This window comes from Bactrocera dorsalis, chromosome 4 (genome assembly GCF_023373825.1).
Source record: "Bactrocera dorsalis isolate Fly_Bdor chromosome 4, ASM2337382v1, whole genome shotgun sequence".
Taxonomy (NCBI): Eukaryota; Metazoa; Arthropoda; class Insecta; order Diptera; family Tephritidae; genus Bactrocera; species Bactrocera dorsalis.
Window position 1 is genome coordinate 44382249 of NC_064306.1, and position 14196 is coordinate 44396444.

General features: G+C 29.9%; 1 protein-coding gene across 9 annotated transcripts in view; it reads right to left on the minus strand.

Annotated features, from left to right (window-relative positions):
* The window catches only part of LOC105222577 (serine/threonine-protein kinase tousled-like 1), a 206378-nt gene that overhangs the window by 25882 nt on the left and 166300 nt on the right, over positions 1 to 14196 (minus strand). For 2 of the 9 annotated variants that reach the window (XM_049455867.1, XM_049455868.1), the window contains exon 2: positions 4764 to 5373. The exons of 4 other annotated variants lie outside the window; for them this stretch is intronic. The gene's annotated coding sequence lies outside the window, so the exon portion shown is untranslated. Of the gene's footprint in view, positions 1 to 4763; positions 5388 to 14196 lie in introns of those variants that run through there. 3 more of the 9 variants (XM_049455871.1, XM_049455870.1, XM_049455869.1) reach the window with 3 other exon arrangements.

The window sequence follows — 14196 nt, forward strand, 5'->3', positions numbered from 1 at the left end:
ATCAGTACCAACTAAAGAAAAAGCAACACTTAACAAACCGTAAAAGCGATCAGCCAAAGCAAAGCAGATATAATATTGTATGATTTTTAGTAAATGTGGCAATTGAAGAAACAAAAAAAATTAAGAAATACATGTACATACGCTTATGTCTAACGCCTCAGCTTAGACAAAGTAAGCAATGAGCAGACAGACAGACGGACGGACGAAACAGAATGCCTGCCGGCCAGCTAAATAGCCAAGCGAAGCAGTCATTTAGCCAATGATCGTGACGGCGCGACCGCGTCGAGTCAACTAACCAAATAAGTTTTAGCAAACTACAGATACGACACATCAAGCCATAATTTTATATGTACTTATACATACATTTGTATGTATGTATGTATGTTGATACTGCTTGTAAGCGTCTCGAGCTGGTGATGCCAACACAATGCAGGCGGAGAGATAGGCAGACAGACAGACAATCGTACTGACACACAGCCAGATTGACCGACTGACTGACAGGCGTGTAGGCAGGCAAACGGACAGGCGCGCAAGTTAACCGACCGAAAGCGTCAGAAAGCGAGTAGCAATAAGCGATCGACTCCAATACAGGCGTAGCGTGAACTGTTGCAACATGGAGTGACTGAAAGTGCACTGTTGGATCATTTGTGCCAACATCCAAACGTCAACGGCATCGATAAATGTGCGCAGAATTCGTTGTTGAACTGTATTAACAGTTGAATGCAGCTTATTTTTCGCTTTTTAGCTTTTTAGCTTTTTGTACTTTATACTTTTACACTTTGTTTGCTTTTGCTCGCTCTCGCTACTTTGGCAAGAAGGCGGACAACGGAGCACCGTAACTAATGAAAACGTCACCGCACAAAATCGATGCGCTACTACGTCGGGTAATCAACGAGAATCGACATTATCTGTGACGCCATTATTAATTTTATTATACCTACAAATATATACATATGTATGTGCGTCGAGTATTTTTAAACTTATGCATAAATAAATGCCTGTATATAATAAATACTTATATGTACATACATATGTGTATATTCGCCAGCGTATGTAAATACATCTGTGAGTATGTATGTATATGCATGTATGCATGTTTATTCGCTCGTCGCTTTTTTGTTTCCGAAGTAAATGAATGTATCGTTTAATTTGCTATTTAAAGTTCTGTGTATTGTGACCCTGACGAGTATTGAAGTCAGCGACAAGAAATTTTTTTGCTTTAAATTTTTGCATTTTTTATTATTTGCTCAAGTGAATCTCAGTGACATAATATACCTACTTACATAAATAATTTTACGGTTTATTAACATTTTATTTTAAATGTTTTAAGTTGAGTTTAGCTGCGACTAATTACAAAGAAAGAAAAATATTGCAAAATTCAAAAAAAAACGAAAACCGTTAACTTCGTCTGCAACGAAGCAATGATACCCTTCACTAATGCAACCGACACCTTACAAGAACTTGATTCCATTTGTTCAGTTTGAATGACAGCTGTATGCTATCCTATAGTGAGTGATCCGATCTGAACAATTTCTTCGGAGGTTACACCGTTGCAACGCGTTGCCTGAAAGGTTTCCTTACACACTTCAGTCTGACTGTTCATTTTGTACGGCGGCCTCAGACATTTTCTTCTGAGTGTTATAAACATCGTGGCAAACTTACCTTATTCATTGCCTATTCGGAGATCAAATTTGACCCGGACAAATCCATTTTAACCGCGGGCGTATGCAGAATCGCTAATTGGTTTATCTAACGACTTTTGCAATGGAAAAAAAATTAACAAGCAAAACAAAATTTTGTATTTCCAATGGAATCACGGATACGAACTCGTCCGTCCACTTCTACTTATGATCGTCGGTTTCGAAAAAGTTAAAGAAACAATACTAGATAGAAAATCGTCGTTTTGGCAGAGAAAACAAAGGATCTCAAGGATCGACCCAAACACTTTTTGGATTATGGGTATAAAACGAGTTAGTGTTAGACTGGTACCAGCAGACAACCCTTTGCAAAAGCATTGCTCGATAGCTGACGCCCTACCTTTATCATTATCGGTGCCGAGAAGTGGGTTTATGAATATTGACGAAACTATCGAACAATCTATCGAATGGCGTATCAAATATGAGCCAAAAACCAAAATTCGGCACTGGAGGCGATCACAGTCGAGTCTTATAACAAGTGTAAAGATAATTGGATTAAGCTTTGGCATGCTTGTAAGGGCGTCAGGAGCCTATTCAGAAGGCAATACTAAAGATTTGTCTAAAAAAAAGAGAAAATGAAGTTTGTTTTGGTCAATCCGGGTAAAATTTGATCCGGATGATGATATAATTCGCCCTGTCACCAAGTATTTGATATTTCTTAGAAGCTGTCGAAAACATTTTAACAAATTTTAAATTAATTGTTAATTGTCAAAGATAAAAGATAATCCTTCCAAGAGTAGGTTGACGAAAACTGAGAACATTATAATGACGCCAGTAAAGATTTAATGCTATTTGCTTTTGAACTAAAAGTTATGAGGGAGGTCAATAGGGAGTAGTACCAATATTTTTTACTATATTTATATACTAGTATGATTTATTACATCAATATTTTGAGCCATCTACTCTCTTGTCTTTAATTCAACATAACCAAACTAACCTTTCTGGTCATTTTTTTGACAGAATACCATAAGTATATAGGCTAAAGTGTCATTCTCAGATATTTTAGTATCTAAAAATCATGGTTCGCAAATCGAAATCGCAGCTTGTTTAGCTTTAATTATATTTTGTGGTTTGCCTTTAGTGATTATTCCTCAATTTATTCAAAATTTCTGCATAATTACGATTATTTACTAATTAATGATAAAAGTGTGTTCGGTTTTGAAGATAACCGAGTGTCTACTTCATATGTTTATCAAAGCTTTAGTGGTTTGGATGGTTATTTGGGAAATAAAAAATATTTTTTTTGTGGTCAAGTGTTTTCAAACCTCTATAGAATTATCATGTAAATGTAAGGCTATACTTATGATAAGCTACACTGTAGGAAATATATTACATTACAAAGAAAAACCATGACAGGTGCACTTCTCATAGCTTAGAATTATATAAAAAATCTTTATCTTGAATTTGGTCGTTTGATTTTGAGCTACATTCTTATATGCTATGGTGGTTTGATCTGAATCAAACCCTGGATAATGATCTATGCTAAATTTCGTGAACATATCTCGTAAAAGAAAAACAATTTTCAATACAAAGACTTCATTTTGATCGATCAGGCAGACGCACAGACATTGCTAAATCGACTCAGCTCGTCACACTGAATAATTTTTATACTCTCTTAAGAGACAAGGTGCGTTCCAAAGTAAACAGGATTTTGAAAAAACCAAAAACAAATGGGTTTTCGGCAAATTATTGGGTTCTGAGCAATTTTTGGTCGTCAGTCAATTTGTGAGGAACAAACTGTCCATACACCCTTCGTAAGCCAAAATATTCGGTCAAAATACGATAAATCGATGTTTTGGATATATTAAATTCCATTTCCGTGAATTTCAGTTATGATTTCGGCTGATTTTTGATGAATTCATGCACAGTTTCGATGGAATTTCGGGTGATGACGGATTTTGATTGGGCCACATTCGTCATTTATGTCCTCACTATCACTTTGAAAACGTTGAAACCACTTGTGCACTCTGCTACGGGATAGGCAATCATCGCCATAAACTTGTTCCATCAATTGAAACGTTTTGATAAAGGTTTTACCAATTTTAAAACTAAATTTAATGTTGGCTCTTTGTTCGAAGCACAGATAGCACAAACATACTAACACTTAAAACGCGATAACTTCATTTTCAATTAATGAAATGTCATGAAATTCTCACTAGATAATCGATAAAGATAGCAGATTCTAACGCATCAGTCGACATATAGATGGCGCCAGACTCAAAATGTTCTGTTTACTTGGGAAAACACCTTGTATATTGTGGAATTTGCCACACATATTCTTGGGACTCAAATATATATAAATAAAATAAAGTACAAAACGATCGGTTATTCACGAACATATCCCTTGTTCTACTAAGTACACTTCACTTGGGCACCATATATACGTTTCTTTCTGGATTATTACAAACTTCGTGGCAAATTTAATATACGCTGTTCAGGTTAATTGACTAACTTCGCGATCTTGCGTGAAATCAGCAGTTAACAAGTGGTCTACTAAATATACTATATGCATTTATAAAAATTATTCTTATACTTATTAGCATATAAAAATATATACACACTTGACATGCACATATTAGATTAGCTGATTATAATTTATAAAATTATTTATTTATCTACTTGGCACGTTCGCTTTTAAACAACCGTAGACAATAGTTTATTCATATTTATGCACAATACATATATATGTATGCATGTGTGTTGAAAATAATACAGAATTCTGTTGATAGGAAATAGCAACGTTTCGGAGACTTATCTGTCGCCGTTAAACACCTGTGAAGCGTCGGTAATATAAACACTATACAGGTAGATATACTTAGTATCGACAAATCGCTAAATGACTGTCAATAAAGAGACGAAATCACAGCTACATATGTATACTCGTACATACATATATATTGTTGAAGTATAAATAGAATAGATGAAATAATTAAAATTATAAATAATAAACAGGTTCTCTTTTTCTTTTTTACTTTTTTCCTTTCAAAACAGTTAATACAAATTCCTGAGCGAACGTTTATTAGACAACTGACATATAGTATAAGGCTAAAAGATTTAAATACTCACTTTTTTGCATAATAATTAGCGCTTTTTCGGACGATGCACAAAGCCAAACATGTGTTAAACGCGAAAAATCAACTTGAAACGGTAAAGGCAGGAGTAACTAACGCTTAGGCTCGTTGCTCTCCCACGAAGATTCTCTAGTCGTTGTTTGTTATGTTTTTTTTTCACTAACTTAATTTACGTTTCCACTTCTGGCTGCGAAGTGTGAAACCAGGTTAATACGCCTCGGTCTGTGTTGGATTTGGTCGTTTTCTTTGTTTTTTTTCAGCGTTTTACTTTCTTTTCATTTGGTGTATATTGCTTTATTGTTTTTTATCTACTGCTTTCTATGGTAGTTTTTACACAACTGGCTGCTCACTTTTAATTTATAATTGTTATTTAGGTGCCACAAGCGCGTTTAATTTCATTGTTTGCACTTTTTATCTACAATAATTTTTTCGTTGTTCGTTGTAAATATGTTTGTTTGGTTTAATAAATATTTGAGCGCACTTGGCGTGCGAATGTATGCACTTGGCTTCAATGTATTGCGAGTTTTTCCCACATACATAAATATGTCGGTATGTATTTATTATTTTTACTATACTTTCACCAGCTTTTAATGGAATTTCAATTGCTGTTATAATTAATAAATACGAATATGTGGATCATTTAGTTGGTGCGTAGATGAAAAAAGTTCGCTAACTGTTATGTATATGTACATACATACATACATACATACACACACATTTGATATACATACTTACATATATATTGGTACTTATGTATGTACATATGTATATAAGTACATTTTATGATAACCAGGGTTGCAAATGCTTTAAAAATGATATTTGTATTAACTTTTAAATACATTTTCTTGTAATTGCCAGAATTTAATTTAAAAATAATTTTCAAATTTCTAATCTTAAATAAAAATAAATTTTAAAACCTAAAAATCGTATTAACAATGAAAACTGAAAATTTTAAACGTAAACTAAAAAAAATTGTTTATCCCAAATTTATACTAAAAATTTACAAAAAAAAGTTTTGAATTTAGATTATTTGAAAAATATTTGTTTTTATTTTTTACCTCAATTTTTAAATAAAAAATATTTTTTCAATTTTTAATTATGATTCTGAGATTAAAAATTAAATCTTAAAATTTTTTGGTTATAATTTAAATTTCCATTTTATTTTTATTTATTTATTTTTTTATTTAGAAAATTATTTATTTATTTTATTTTCCTATACAATAATTTTTATATTAATTATTTATAATGAAAGACTATGAGCTTTGCAATTTAAAATGATTTTGTTTTCGTAGAGTTATAAATTTGTTAAACAATTTTTTTTTCATTAAAATAATCATAATTTTCAAATTTCTGATCGTATCATATTAACAGTGAAAAATGAAAATTTTAAAATTAAATACACACAAAAGACTAAAAAAAATTGTAAATCCCAAATTTATAATTAAAAATTACAAAAAAACTTTTGAACCTAAATAGTAATAGTACCTGACTGAAAAAAAAATGTTTTCCCAAGTTTACAAATAAATTTTATAATTAAAGTTATTAAAGTTTATAATTAAAAATTATTAATATAATAATTCTTTTTATTTTTTACGGCAATTTTTAAATAAAATCATATTTTATAAGTTTTTAATTATGATTCTGAGATTAAAATTAAATTTTCAACTTCAAATTACGATTTATTGGTCAAAACAACATACAAGTACGATTTAAAAACAAATTTTTATTATTTTTTTGTTACTCCAATTTTTAAATAAAAAAGATTTTAACAAATCTTAATTTTGATTATGGGACTGAAAATTAAATTTTCAATTTCTAATTAAAAATTATTTTGTATAAAAATTTAAAATGTAATTTTTATATTTTTTAATTTTTTTTTTAATTTAATTTTTGATTTGAAATTTTTCTTATCGGTTTTAATTGATAAATATATGTATGTATATCTTATCCACTTCAATATTTTGGAATTAAAAATCAATTTTCAACTTTTAACTACATTTTTTTTGGTTACAAACTTTTGAAATAATATTTTTTAGTTCTTTTAGTTCCAACATTTAATTTGGAAATTATTTCTTATTTATTTTATTTTGTTATTTTAATTTTTAAATAAAAAATATTTTCTCAAGTCTTTATGTAGATTGTGGGATTGGAAATTTAATTTTCAGTTTCTAATTACAATTTTTTTGTTATAAAAATTTAAAAACCAACTTTTTATTTTTTTTTTTCAATTTAAATTTTTGATTTGAATTTTTTTTATCTGTTACAAAAATAAAAAAAATAAATATTTTATAACTTACGGGATAAAAAAAATAAATTTTCTACTTCTAACTACAAATTTTTGGGTACAAATTTTTAAAATAAAGTTTTTACTTTCTTTTAATTCCAATATTTGATTTGAAAAATATTTATTATTTGTTTTTTTTTTGTTACAATAAATTTTAAATATAAAAAATTAATAGAGGTTTTGTTTTCGAAATAAAAAATATTAATTTCCAAGTTCTAGCTGCAATTTTTCGGGTAAAAAATTTTAAAATTAAATATTTCTTTTTTTATTCCAAGATTTGGATTGAAAAATATTTATTACTTTTTTTTTTTGTTACTCTAATTTTCAAAGAATATTTTTTTGACGAGTTTTTGGTTTTAAAAACTAAATAATTACAAATTGTTCTGATATAAAAAATTTACTTTTAGTTGAAAAATCAGAAGTAAAAATCTGAAATTTTATTTTAATATCATTTTTCTTTAATTTGCAGCTCTGATAATACCATAAAAAGAAAAAAAATGTTTGAATGCCTACAATGTGTCTTTTTATATTATTATTACAAATTATATAAAATTAATATTTATATAATTCATTTATATATGTATATTCATACAGCTAAGTTATATAAGAAAAATATTTAGCATTTAACTGCTTTTATATAATAAAATGAGTATACACACACTGCATCGCTTCATTTACTTGACTTAATGAAAATTAAGTGAACTTAGATGTTTGAACATTTTTATTTATTTAGTCAACTAAACCAACGGCAATAGAAGGGAGCACTCACATAAGCAAATAAATGCACACACATACAAAAGTATAATATAAGTATGTACATATATGTATACAAAGTATCAGATCGAGTAAATATGTAAGGATAGATGCTTAACTTTGAAAAATGTATCCTTGTATCTAAACAGTACGTGTGTAGAGAGAAAAAAATAGATGCAGTGGTAAGTAATGCACAATTTACGGTGACAAGAAAATCCATATACCTGCATACATATGTACGTATATACATACTTATTATGCGTAGCGATATACATATGTATGTACATACATATCTATATATTCATTCAAACACACGTCCACTGATTTGTGTTGAATTACGCGATTGAATGCGTTTCAGAGATTTTTTCAGTTCACTTTTCGAATTATTTTCTATATATTATCTCGAGCTGTTGTTATTGTTGCTGGCTGCATTGTTTTTATATTCAATGAATATGTGCGTACAGATGTACATACATTTGCAGCTATATACACGCTCAATATATATATATTTATTTATATACACGTATGTATATCTGTAAAATCGCCTCGCGTTTTGTAGTTTTGAGAGTTTAGCCACTTTTCGAGCGAACGGAACAAAGAAACTGACGTAATCGTAAAACTGTTTGCTGATTTTATTTCACATTCCTACAAGAAAGATGTGTATGTTGATTTGCAAATTATTTTTGTTAATCAATAAGTCTGCTACATAAACTTTTTTGCTTTTGTCAACACTTGAGATGTTTCGAAATACATATGGATTTTCAGTGAGGCGCAAGCATATCTTTTGGGTGAATGCAAAATAAAGCCTATTGCAAAATTAAACGAAAACAAGAAAAAAATATATAATAATTACCATCAACCCTTTACAGAGGCATTTTTTCTAGTATAAAAAGATTTTTATCTTGATTTTGATCATTCAATTTGTATGGCAGCTATATGCTATAGTGATCCGACAATAGCACTTCCGACAAATGTGCAGCTTATTTGGTAGTAAATGACATGTGCAAAATTGCAGATCGATAACTCGATAAATGAGGGACAATTAGTGCTACAAATGTCGTGGCAACTTAATACTATATATGAAACCCAATTTAGTTAATTAATGTATACATATATACATATATGTATGTATACATTAAAATATTTACCCACTAACTACTCTACACCTTCACACATCGATTTTTTTCACATTTTGTTTGTTGTTGTTCTTCGCCACAAAGTTGTGGCGCTTTGATTCACTTCAAAACACTATGGCGTGCCTGACATTTCCTTTGTCGCAACCACAAAACGCACGAAATTCATAAAAAAAAAACACACTTCGCCACACTACACCACACAGCGAACAGAAGCTACAACAATTATAAAAGCCAAACCTCGTTATTCAAAACGTAATAATGACTAAATGTCATTCAACCGATGTGAATGTGACACGTTTAGGCAGAGTCACAACAGCTATAAGCAACAAAAATAAGCAAAAATGAATCAATTACAAATTACAGAAATTTTTTGTTTCCTTTTTTTTCAAAAAGTGCAGAAGTGAAGCAGAGTTTGACCGAAAATAAGGCGGTTATGGGCGAGTATGCACGCACACATCGGTTATTTATGGTGCTTGCACAATGAATGGGAGAGCGGTGGCAACGAAAAAAAATCAAGCAATAGCTAATAAAAAATTACGAAGATGTTAAAAAGGAGATACGAACAATGGTATAATCGTTTTCAAATTATTTTCTGTTATTTTTTAATTTTTCTTAAATAATTTATGTATTTTTTGGATTATTTGCGAATATGATTAAATTTTTTGGAATTATTATTAATTTTAAAATATTTCAATTTGTTAATTGCTTGCTGATTTAAGAAATTAATACACTGAAAAATAATTTTAATTTTTGTTTAATTATGAAATATACAACATATTATTTTTATTTATTTATGTTTTTGTTTAGAAAATTATATATTTATTTTCTTTTCTTTTATATACCTATATAATATATATATAGGTATATATTAATTAATTTTATTATTTTATTTATGTTTTTTTTATGCTTTATAAAATAATTATATAAAAAATTAATTTTTATTTTTTTTTATATACATATGTATGTACATATTGCATTTCATATACATAGTATTTATGAAAGTGTTTATTTACTTAATTTCATTTCAAAAACCAATAAGTTAGTTCGAAGATGTTAAAAAAATTCAAATATTGGAATAATGGTTTATAAATTGTTTTCTATTCTTCTCTTTTTTAATTTTTCTTAATTAATTTATATACATACATACATATATAATATATTTTTTCATTATTTGCGATTTTGGTTAAATTTTTTTTGAATTACTACTAATTTTAAAATATTTCAATTTGTTAATTTTTTTCTGATTTAAAAAATAAATTAAAATTTTTCTAAATTATGAAATATTTTATTTTTTACATTTTTTTTTTATTTTGAAAATTATTTATTTTATTTTCCTTTATAATAATTTATATATTAATTATATTATTTTGTTTATGTTTTTTTTATTTTTTTATGGATTATAAAATAGTTATATAAAAAAATGTAAATTCTGTTTCATATACATATGTATGTATGTACATATTTAATTTTATATAGCATTTATGTAATTATTTAATTTTATTTCAAAAATCAATAATTTAGCTGTTTATTTATCTCGGTACAATTCAGAGCTCACACTAGGATAGCTTTTCTTAGAGGAGTCTATCAATCAATTTTTCAGAGTATGTAGCGAAAAAAAAAACATTCCAATTTTTTACCTACCCTAATGTATGTATGTACTTTATATGAAATTACTTATTTGTTTATTTTCTTTAGTAATTTGTATGTTTAAAATTTTTTTTGACACACCCTAATGTATGTATTATATATGAAATTACTTATTTATTTATTTATATTTTTGTTCTTTAATAATTTGTATATTTAAAATATATTTCAAAAATTAATAAATCAGCTAATTAGTTGTACACAGAAGTAAGTAAGTATGTGAACAGAAATACACACATGTACATACGTACATATGTATTTAAGAATATGGATTTTCGAAACTTTCACTCATTTGAACTTCTAATTTATTCCTACTCAGCTAAATTTTAAATAAAATATTTTATACTACACTAAATTGAAATGTTAACACATAGGCAAAGCCAACCAGATTACTTAGTATATATATACATACATACATATGTATATTATACAATAGAAGCAGAAATATTTAATTACTCTTAGTTGTTGTTGCTTGAGAAGAGAAACAGCGGCGATGCAAAGTACAAAATAAATCCATATAAAATGTCAATATGTACAAACGTTTATATTTGCTTACATATTTACATATATATACACCTATATGTGCATACTTATATAATGTATAATTATATAAATCGGCTAAAACAAAGCGTCGGATAGTTTTGTCCACATTAACGCGCATTAAACTGAAAGACGAGCGCAACTATCGATAACCGATAAACCAACAAGCATACCGAGTCACCAAACGACTGCCCGACCGACCTACCGCCCAACCAGCCCGTTGTCGACACACACCAAGCGCTAAAAGCTAAAACTTGACGTTGCTGCTGATAGCGCGACGCGTTATATTGCGTCGTCGTTTATGCTTATGCCAAATGACGAAGATGTGTCATTGGGAGTTGTTGCACTGCCAAGCGAAGAGTGGGGCTGTGGGTTGGGTAAGGAGCTTTTACAGTGTTGGGTGAAAAAAAAATTCGTATACAGATTTGGAATTTATGAAACTGAATTGGGGGCCACTTTAGATAGAAAGAAAATATTGCAATTCATTATTAGATCTATATCTTTCGCAGATCGGAGTTGAAACCTTTGACAAAATGGAAGGTTATAGACAAATTTTAGCCTACGAAAGAGCAAACTATAAAAATAATATGCATTCTAGTATTTTTATGAATATAACTCGAAAACGAATGTGCTGTGGGGTCGAAGCGTCAGTCAAGTTAGTCAGTTCAGTGCGTTTTTATCAAAAAATTATGTGTCTTTTATTTGAAGACGCAATAAAACTGAAATTTCTTTGTGTGTGTACACTTTAATTGCACGCCACTGTGCAACCAGGCTGAGTAAGTGCTAGGATGTCGGAGGACGTTTAATGGCTTGTGCGAAATCGCAGGCGAGACATATTCCAGTTGAACGCGACATTGTCGGAGCATTGCTAGCAAACTTGTCGCCATGCGCCAACGACAACGGGTGTGGTATAGTACTGGAGGAGAAACTTCTCTACTTTTAACTTCATTCTTCACCTACTTATGTACCTACTTAAGGCTGTACATGCACCCATAAATACATAAGTACATGTATGAGTAGCTGCTATCTTTATCTGTTCAATTCCATTTAGTAAGTTTATCTGTCTGTCCGCGCAACGTGTGCCTATAATTGTCCTCTTTTTGCGCTCCAGCAGCGCGTCTCGTTGAGATTTATTTGGTGCTTTAGTCTGTGCCGTCCGTCCGTCTGTCTGTTCGTCTTGTGAGCGCCCTTGACAATCAGCTCGTACATCTTGACTGACTTTCTAACTAACCAAACGCCTATTTTTTCATTATTCTTGCTTACGCACAGTTTCTTTTGCCGCTCAGCTTCAGTAAATTTTCATATTCTCTTATTATTAGTGTATCTACACTTAATTCAGTTAGCCACTTAGTCAAACTGCCACTCAACAACGCGTTCCGGTTGAAACTCACCGCTAATTTCAATGATTGAAATCTATAGGCGAATCGTTTAATAGCCATATACGAGAATGTGCTCGTATATATAGCCGTAGGTATATTTATTAGCTTGTTTACAACAAGTTTACGCTCATCATACTTACTTGCAAACATACGTACATACATATGTGGTTAGTATGACGAATATGAAGAGTATTAAAGCGTACGAACGAAATATGAGAGTACTGGGGCGAAAAAGAAGCATAGGCGTCAAAAATATTATTATTTTTTTTATTTAGATACAAATTATATTCATAACTCAAACATCCAACCATTTGAGTCGAGTATACAAAAAAAACATTATTTGTAAGATTTACCATATAGAAAATTATCTCAACGATATCTTTCAAACTTTGGGAACTAGAAGAAGAAGAAAATACTTTTTCGACTACCCAATAACATCTCTTAAACTCTAGTTCTGTTAGATTTATCATATCTAAAATTAACTCAACCGTATCGTTGAAACTCTAGTAGCTAAAACATTGCCGTTATGTTTTATTCTGAAAAAGTTTTCTAAATCGAAATGTTTAAGTATGCTAATCTTCATATTTGTATCTTTTGAGTTATGACATTTTTGTAATAAAGCAGCGAAATCAACGACCAATTAGACACCATGACTGATGAGATAATATTTTAATTTCAAAAGAAAAGACATTAAAACCAAAAACTCAAATATATTTATTGTCCATAGCTTATAGAGCTTCCATTATATAAAAAAGATTATTTAAAGACAACATTATTTTTCAAAAAAACATGAAAAGTCTTGAACTTCGGCTGTACCGAAACTATAACACCCATCATGAGCACATTTCTCAAGCATAGAAGGGGATCGAAAATGCTTTATCTTGCGTTTGGGCGGCGAATTTGTATGACGGCTATATGGCGTAGTGGTCTGATCTGATCAATATCTTCGAATATTGTGGTCTTGTCTTGGATAATAATTTATGTCAATTTTTGAGCATATCTTGTGAAATAAAGAAAAAATCCATACAAGCACTTGATTCCGATCGGTCAGTTTATATGACAGCTATATCCATAGTGATCCGATGTCTCTGACGTTTCCTTTTAGCTATTACAAGCTGCCTAATAATAAGACCTATTTGCCTGTTGTGGTATAAATATTACGAAATTACAAGTTCACTTTTACAAAGTTTGAGCTGAGAATGCAGTCTTTACCTTACCTAACTTCTGATGAAATGATTGTTAAAGGTGGAAAATTCAAGACTTAGAAAGTTCTATGTACATACATGGAACTCCTTTTGTTAATAGGAGAATCAACATTAAAATCCAGTTGATAGCGATGACAGTCCGGATGATAGTGTCTGGATCTCGTTACAGAACATCACCGAGCCAGCCCCAGTTTCTTTTGAAAAACTATTCTAGAAAATGCTGCAAATGTTGTGAAAGTATTAAAAACTTGCAGCTTTTACATGTCAGAGACTACGAGATTCCATGTATCGCAACCGAATCGAATGTTTGAATGATATGTCCATGACTTTCGACTAACAATAAACGTTGTTAAAATCCAGGTGATAGCGCTCCGGAGGATTATGTCGGGACCTTGTTACAGAACATCACCGAGCCAGCCCAATATTTTTTTGAGAATTTTTCCAGAAAATGTTGCATTCTGCGAAAGCATCGGTGTGTGAAAAATTG